Source organism: Mauremys mutica, chromosome 2 (genome assembly GCF_020497125.1).
Source record: "Mauremys mutica isolate MM-2020 ecotype Southern chromosome 2, ASM2049712v1, whole genome shotgun sequence".
Classification (NCBI taxonomy): Eukaryota; Metazoa; Chordata; order Testudines; family Geoemydidae; genus Mauremys; species Mauremys mutica.
Window position 1 is genome coordinate 298,268,063 of NC_059073.1, and position 8,848 is coordinate 298,276,910.

The window sequence follows — 8,848 nt, forward strand, 5'->3', positions numbered from 1 at the left end:
TCTGACTCCCCATCCAGGCTGTAGATCACTAGATTGCTTCTCTTTGTTGATTTACTTGATATATTAGAGGGGGCATTAGAATATACTTCCCATAATGTAACCCTTGTCACTAGTCCTGTAGTCATGTTAACATGACACAATCTGAGGTCTAATTCATCACTTGATGAGACTTTTGATGCAAGTCCTTTTAATGATGATGGGAGCTCCAAGAAGAATAGCCTAGAGATGGTGAGTCAAAGGATGTTTGAATAAATGCCCCAAAAGGTGGATTCTTATTGGAGCTCTTCAACCGTCTCAGTCTAAGAAGCTCATGAACAGACTTTCTCATGACATCTCTGGTCCCTGCCATCATCAGTAAAGATGGAAATTCTGTGGGCACAACTCGTTATAGATTGGCAATTCCACATCTATTATGGAGGCTAGCAGAGCAGACGTCCACAAAAAAAATATTTCTGAGAGGAAAAGGTTATCTGAGCTTCTTTTGAATTTTCAGAGTTTTGGTTCAGTTCAATTTTGGATGAAAGATCTGGTCATGTATTATTTGATCAGAAGTGGTTCACTGACCACTTTACTTTACTGTAACTCTAACACAGGTCAGAGGATTTTTACAGATTCGTGTTTCACATTTACATTATATGCAATACTCCTCCTCAAGTGTTCTGCAGGGAGTGATTTTTCCCTTTTTCTGTTTCTAGTTTGCAGATGGGTTAGATACCAAGTCTTTGCATTTGCAATGGTTAAGGTCCAGATTGGGTATTGTGTCCCAGGAGCCTATTTTGTTTGACTGCAGCATTGCTGAAAATATCCAGTACGGAGACAACAGTCGGGTTGTCAGTCAGGAGGAAGTTGAAGAGGCAGCTAAAGCAGCAAATATTCACATCTTCATAGAAAATCTCCCAGAGGTAAATGAAAGTGTCTTTCCATTCTCAGTGTGGGGTAAATATTCACTGTGACCTATCTAAGCAACTCCCATTAATGCAAAACAATATGCTTTTTGTTTTTTTTAAAAAAGCTCATTTTCTTGTGGATACAATTCTCAAAGAGGAAAATAGGAAGCTGATGTTTAAAAATGTAACTTGCAATATGTATTAACACAGACGCCGTCATAATTAGCTAATTCAAATGCAAAATCTGAGCTCCAGTTTTCTTGTTCTCCTCTACCACAGTAATGTTATATAACAACTATAACGGACACGTTTGATTCTAAACCTTTATTTTCATTTCCTCATAAACTTTGCCCATTCTTTTTCCTTTTTTTGCTGAAACTTTCTCCAGTTTTAGTCTTATCTGAAAGGTAAAATGTTTCAAGTACATTTTAACCTTTATGTTCTTCTTTGAGTAATTGCTCATATCAATTCCAGTTAGGTGTGTGTGTGCACCGCGTCCACGGAAGTCAGAAACTTTTTCCGTAGCAGCTACCCGTCGGGCCATCTGGGGAGCCCTCTGGAGTGGCGCCGATATGGCATTCTCTATAAGACCCTGCCGGCCCAACCCCCCCTTCAGTTCCTTCTTACCGCCTGTGATGGTTGTTGGAACAGTGGTCTCTTGGTTTCTCAAGTGCTCCACTAATTCCTAGCTTATCACAATCGTTGTTAGTTAATTGTTAATAGTTAGTGTTAAGTGTTTTTCTCCCAGCGGAGGCTCGTACGGAACTCGGGGCCATTGCTGAGGAAGGTAAATTGGTTGCCTGGACCTCCCTCCAGGGTCCCCTCGATGCTGCGGAAGCAGCTGCGCGCACTCTGGCTTCTGGCATTGTCATGCGACTGCAATCCTCAGGTCCAAAGCACCATCCAAGATCTCCCCTTTGGTCAGGGCTTGTTTGATTCCTGCTTCCATACCTTAAAGGATACGAGAAACACTATCAAATCTTTAGGTATGCATACCCCGGCTAACCAATGAAAGCCATTTAAACACCAGACCACCCAGCAGTGCGCCTTCCCGCCTAGACCTAGGCAGGACTTTTCTCATCGGAGAAACAGATACTCCCAACATAGACCATCTCGCACCCCCTCTGGACAGGGTCGAGGACAGTCTAAGCCTCCCTCAGGCCCTAAGCGCCTGTTTTGAAGGTGCGCCTGAGGAGGGACTACCAGCTCTCATTCTGGACTATTACCCGTTCCTGAACCGTCTATGCCATTTCTACCATGCCTGGTCCCATATTACCTTGGACCATTGGGTCCGGCGCACGGTGCAGATGGGAGATTCTATCCATTTCTGTTCCATCCCGCCCTCACACCCTCCTTCCCCGTCCCTCTTCAGGGATCCTTCTCACGAGCAACTCCTCGTCCAGCAGGTACAATCCCTCCTTGCCCTAGGGGCAGTGGAGGAAGTGCCTCAGGAGCTCAAGGGCATGGGTTTCTTCTCCCGTTATTTCCTTGCCCCCAAGGAAAAAGGAGGCCTATGGCCCATTCTGGACCTCAGGGATCTCAACAAGCACATCGTCAACCTGAAGTTCCATATGGTCTCCTTAGCCACTATCATTCCCTCGCTGGATCCGGGAGACTGGTATGTCACCCTTGATATGAAAGACACGTACTTTCATATTTAGATTATTCCGTCACAGACATTTCCTCCACTTCATGGTGAACAACATGCACTATCAGTTCATGGTCCTTCCATTTGGCATGTGCACAGCCCCTCGTGTCTTTACCAAGTGCATGGCGGTCATGGCAGCCTTCCTTCGCCATCACCACGTGCATGTCTTCCCATACCTCGATGACTGGCTTATATGGGGTCAGTGTCATCAACATGTCCAGTCTCAGGTACAAATGGCCACGGACACGTTCACTCGCCTGGGCATCATGCTGAACGTCAGCAAATCTGTCCTCTCCCCTACTCAAACAATAGAGTTTATAGGTACACTCCTGGACACAAACCAGACAAGGGCTTTCTTTCAGGAGGCACGGCGCTTGGCTATGGCAAGCATAATTACCAGCCTCTGCAAATTTCCCACCACCACAGCAAGACAGTGCCTCAGGTTGCTGGGTCACATGACATCCGGTACCTACGTGGTACAACATGCCAGGCTGAGGCTGAGGCCTCTACAGACGTGGCTGGCCTCTGACTATCAACCGGGACATGACAGCCTGGAAATGGTCCTCATGGTCCCGATGCGCACACTCGACTCCCTCCGATGGTGCCTGGATCCTCGCATGGTGGGTGCCAGGGTCCTGTTCCACCCCCCTCAACCCACCTTGACCCTGGTCACATATGCGTCTGCCCTGGGATGGGGGGCCCACCTTGGGAAAGTTTTGGATGTGTAAGAAATAAAGGATCACGTCTTGAGTGTGGGTCTCTAGGGCCTTGAAATTATAAAAGTCTCTTGAAATCTATATGTTTAAGTAAGGTGTCTTTGACTAGACACATCAGTGGTTGCATCACTTGGGAGTTAATCTTTTTCTAATGCTGAAATGAATTTTCATTACAGAGCAGTTATCAATACGTGTAGCTATACAAATGCATTTTGATTCAAACATTTAATAAAATCTTATAACATCTTATTTTTTATTAAAAACAATTACATTATTATTTTTTCTTTCATGGTGGAAATGCTTAATATAGTACATTATCTGCTTTAAAACTATAACTTTCTGTTTCTAACTTTCCTTCACAATGAATATATACTTATACAGAAGTATAATACCCAAGTGGGTGACAAAGGAGCACAACTTTCTGGAGGTCAGAAACAAAGAATAGCAATTACTCGTGCTCTAGTTCGTAAGCCAGCAGTTCTGCTTCTGGATGAAGCCACATCTGCTCTTGACACGAAAAGTGAAAAGGTTAGTAATATGCATTCTACCATTTGTAATACACACAAAATTACGGGGTTCGAAGGCTTCACTGCAAGAACACAGGCGCTCCATGTACAATACAATTTTGAAAGTTCCACAGAACAATCCTTAGCTCACTCTGTCTACAGCCTGCTTTTGCAAGGTGTAGAGTGCCTTCAATTCCTGGTGTCTAAATTGGGAGCTGATGGTAGTCAGCAACACTTGGGGCTGGAGACAAAGTGGGATTTTCAGAACTCCTCATTTTTGGCCTGCCTAAGTTCCTTCAAAGTCCGTTATGAAGTCAGTGGGACTTTTTTAATGGATTCACAGTTAGGCAAGTGCTGAGCACTTTGGAAAATCCCATTCATAATTAGCCACTTTGAGTTTGAGACAGGTGTCTTCAAACAGTAGACTGTGATCTACTAGAGGAGGCCTTGTAAGGAAAGTCACCAGCTCCTTCCTCTTTCCTTCAGCCAGCAGCACTAGCAGCAAAGTGGGTCTCTTTCTGCACTATTTCCTGCTCTGTCTGGGGGAACAGGTATTGCTACAGAAACCGAGAGGGATCCACTCTGCCAGTAGAACTGCAGGCTGTCAGGACAGAATGGAACAATGAAGAAGCCTCTGTCCGCTTCCCAGTCCTTTGATCCATCTGCATTCAGAGGGTAAGAGATGACATGCAGGAGCAGCTGGCTTGGAAAAAAGGCTTCAGCAACACCTCCTACCTCTCAGGAGATGTTGTGCAGGGAAGAGAGAGTAATTAAACTATCCTCTGCTGCTCAGCTGGCTGAGCTTCCTCACTCCATCCACCATCTCCAGGAGAGCGGGGAGACTCCATAGGGAACTGTTCATTTGGATGGGGATGCAGTAGAAGTGAAAAATGCCACCATGCAAACCACCATCCAATTGTGAGCCAGATGTCAGGATCCTGAATTCTGGATTTTTATGGCTAACAAGAAGTGTCTGGCATTGCTGGTACTATCAGTGAACGTGCAAGTTTTAGTCATGTCTATGTATTTGGCTGGTCTGCTTTCTCCAAACTGATCTAAGTACTGGGCATGTCTAACTGACAAACACCTGGACAAGGGCATATGGCAGGAGGACAGAGGTTGTTAGTTTCTCTAAATTTGGCGTGTAGTTGGAAACAGACAGCATGCAGTATCAAATATAATACACACATTTGGTAAGCAGCCACTATCACAGACAATTCATTACACCCCTGCAAATTAGTTGTGTTGGTCCAAAGTATATCCTTATGGACCTCATTCTGCTAGCCTTTGTTCATGAGAGTAGTCTCAGTGACTTCAGTGGAATTACTCACACAAATAAAGGTTGTAATATCAGGCCCTTGTGTTTGAGGCCTCCTTCATGCATGGGAAGGACTGACTCCTAAACCCCAGTGAGGAACACCCAAGTGATAATGTGAACTATAAAGGCAAAGGTGTTACCTATGAAAGGGAAGATTCTCCAAGTAATAGCAAGTTTTTCACTGTATCTGTCTGCAGATTGTCCAGAAAGCCTTGGACGATGCCAGGAAGGGTCGAACCTGCATTATTATTGCTCACCGCTTGACGACCGTCCAGAACGCTGATGTCATAGCAGTGATTCATAATGGAAAAGTAGTGGAACAAGGGACTCATAGCCAGCTGCTGGCAAAGGAAGGGCATTACTATGTACTTGTAAATGCACAAGTTTCTCATTAACATTAATGTTACAAACTAATCTATTTATATAAATACACACGCAACCCACAGATAAATAATATTAATGAGGTACATCCTTACTGAGATGTCTGCAGGTTAAAAACACAGGCATGTAGTAAAAAACAGAGAAGAGACATTTATTTTTTCCTCGTGTCACAGCTTTAGTGTTACTTAATCCTATAGGTATAATCCTTTGGGGCGTGTTGGTTAATTTTAAACTGCTTTTATATTAATGATTACAAGCCTTTCATGAAAATATATATTGACAAAATAGATCACAAACTGTTTGTTTATAAAGTATTGTTAAAACCTGTATTATTGACTGTAGCGAGTCGGTGTGGCTCCCCTCCTGCCCGGCAGAGGGAGCTGCCCTGCCAACACCTCAGTGGGCGGAACTTCCGCCCCCAGTCCCCGCCTCCCGGAAGTCAAGGGGCGGGGCAGGAAGTAGAAAAGGAGCGCGCCCAAGCTCAGTCAGCACCCAGCCACCGCCGAGAGCAGACGTGCCTGCGGGAGCTCCCGGCTGGGAGCCCTCCTCGGCCCAAGGTAACTGCCCTGCCTGGCCGGAGCTTCCCCGCGCCCACTACCCAGAGGAGCCCCCGGAGCCTACCCGGAGCCCGTACTGGGAGGAGCCCCCAGGATTGCCGAGCGCCCGCTACGAGGAGGAGCCCCCTCGGCCCTGCTGTTACCCAGAGGAGCCGCCCGAGCAGTCCTGGCCCAACTTCCCAGAGGAGCTGCCGGACCTGCCGCCAAGCCCTCCACCGGAGCCGATGCAGACCGACTGGCCTGAACCAGGTGCGACGGACGAGGTAGGCCTTGAGAGGGAGATGGAGTGTAGCCCGGGGGTAGCCGACCCTTGTCCGGCTGAGGGCACTGATGTGCCCATGTCAGTGTGTTGCGGCCAGGATCCCCACTGACTGCAGCGGATCCACGCCGCTGTTAGGGCCCCGGGCTGGGACACAGTGGAGTGGGTGGGCCTGTGTCCCCCCCTGCCACCCCACGCACGGGTGGCAGTCTCCCCCTCAAACCAGCGCTCCGGCATAGAAGCTTGCACTTGCCGGTTGCTGCTCAGTTCCTGCTGCAAGGGTCTGAGCCCCCTGAGCTAGAACTGCTGTTTTGCTGCCCCGCCCTGATCGATGGCTTGGGCTTTATAGACTTGAACTGCTGCTCAGCCCCTGCCTGAGGGTCTGAGCTAGAACTGCTGTTTTGCTGCCCCACCCTGACTGAAGGCTTGGGGCTTTATAGAATTGAGCTGCTGCTCAGCCCTGCCTGAGGGTCTGAGCTCTGCTTCTTGTTACTGCCCGCCCTGAGCTAGGGCTTGGGCTTACAGACTGAACTGCTGCTCAGCCCTGCCTGAGGGTCTGAGCTCTGCCTCTTGCTGTTGCCCTGCCCTGCTCCAGAGGGCCAGGGCTTATTGAACTGCTGTTGCCCTGCCCTGCTCCAGAGGGCCAGGGCTTATTGAACTGCTGTTGCCCTGCCCTGCTCCAGAGGGCCAGGGCTTATTGAACTGCTGTTGCCCTGCCCTGCTCCAGAGGGCCAGAGCTTATTGAACTGCTGTTGCCCTGCCCTGCTCCGGAGGGCCAGGGCTTATTGAACTGCTGTTGCCCTGCCCTGCTCCAGAGGGCCAGGGCTTATTGAACTGTTGTTGCCCTGCCCTGCTCCAGAGGGCCAGGGCTTATTGAACTGTTGTTGCCCTGCTCTGCCCCAGAGGGCCTGGCGGTTTAACCTCGTTCCCTGTCTCTCCTAGAGACTAGCCGAAGAACCAAAGCGAGTCGGTGTGGCTCCCCTCCTGCCCGCTGGAGGGTCGAGCCCCGACCAACCGATTACATTGACCTAACAGAACTTACTGGTTCTTTGGAATCCATTAAGGCTATTTCCAAAAGATTTAAAAATAATTATTATTGGCCCAATGACCATGATGGCTCCTTTTGGAGCTGATTAATGTCAGCCATGTAAATAGCTATTTAACAAACAACTGTGTGTGTGTGGGGGGGGGGGTTACCATATGAAATTAGATTTAAACAATTTTTTCAGCTTTTTCAATGGAGTTTTAAAAATATTGATCGATCCATCTATCGTCATAGTGGTTTACACAGCTCTGTTATAATATTTTATTATCAGAGTGTTTTTCCCTTAATATAGTCAACCATCATGCTTAAACAACAGTTGAGGAACATATCTCATCTACTTATTGAGAGAGAGAGAGAGACAGAGTGGAGCAGCCCTGTTTTGGGTTTGCTTCTGGCAAACTCACCTTTTGGTTTGCCAAGGACAAAATCAAAACCACCTTTGGTTTTTGTTTAGTATTTACACCCTACAGGAGCTTGGAATATTTCACACTTTCAGATGCCTCTGCTTACTTGTGACAGACAGAAATTAAAAATAATTATAATGTCTTTTGCCCCTTTCTTTCCCTGCTTCTTGGTCTATGATGAGAAACAAAATATAAAAAACATACAAACTTTGCTCTCACCCTCACCAAAATACATGTGGTCACTGTTCCCCATTCATCCGCATCCCCAATCAGCTTTTCTCAGCAGCTATCAGGAAGGGCTGCTCCCACTATGGGCCATTGAGCCTCTGTAGACACATTGGGAAGGGCTGGTCAGTTTCTGCTGGCACCACCATGATGTGGCCAGGAAAGTGACTTTTCACTTCTGGTTATAGAGAAATCAATGGCTGTTCTCACAGTATTTCCCCATTAACCAAACTGGAATCAAATGTGTCCCTTTGTCTGGTTTTGTTTTTACACTGGAACCAATTATTAAGTCTGTTTACTGTAAAGGTGAAGCTTATAATAAAGAATGTGGAAAATCATTCAAATATTACACGGAGAGGATTGCCAAACTTAGTTTATTTTAAGGCCATGCGATGTATGAACTATAGAACATCTGTAGCTAGTTAATGAGATCTCATAGTCACATCAACACAGATAATGTAGAGTAGAGGCCAAAGTGCTTCACTACTCAATCTGCTTCCAATTTGATAACTTTGATCTTGTTTTAATAGAGCTGGGCAAAACGTTTGAGGGGACATGCACAATTGGACATTAAAGGTTTAGAAAAAGGCTTTGCTTCGGTCACCATCAGTACATATGAGCTGCCACATCCATTACATATGATGTACAGGAAGATGATTGTACATATACCATTCTTGGCATGTTGCTTAACATTGTTCATCAGTGCATTCTTCTGTGGCAATAGCCAGCCAAATTCAATCAATCTGTATTGCTGGAAAAATCATTTTGAAATAAAAGGCCTGGAGGTGTCAAGTGTCAGATCATTCTTTAAAATATTGTGGGATTAGAAGTTGCTGGGGCCAGAACAACTGGCTCTTGCTAGTTAGTGTATTTTAGTCTATGCTTGAAGTTTGCCATCTTTG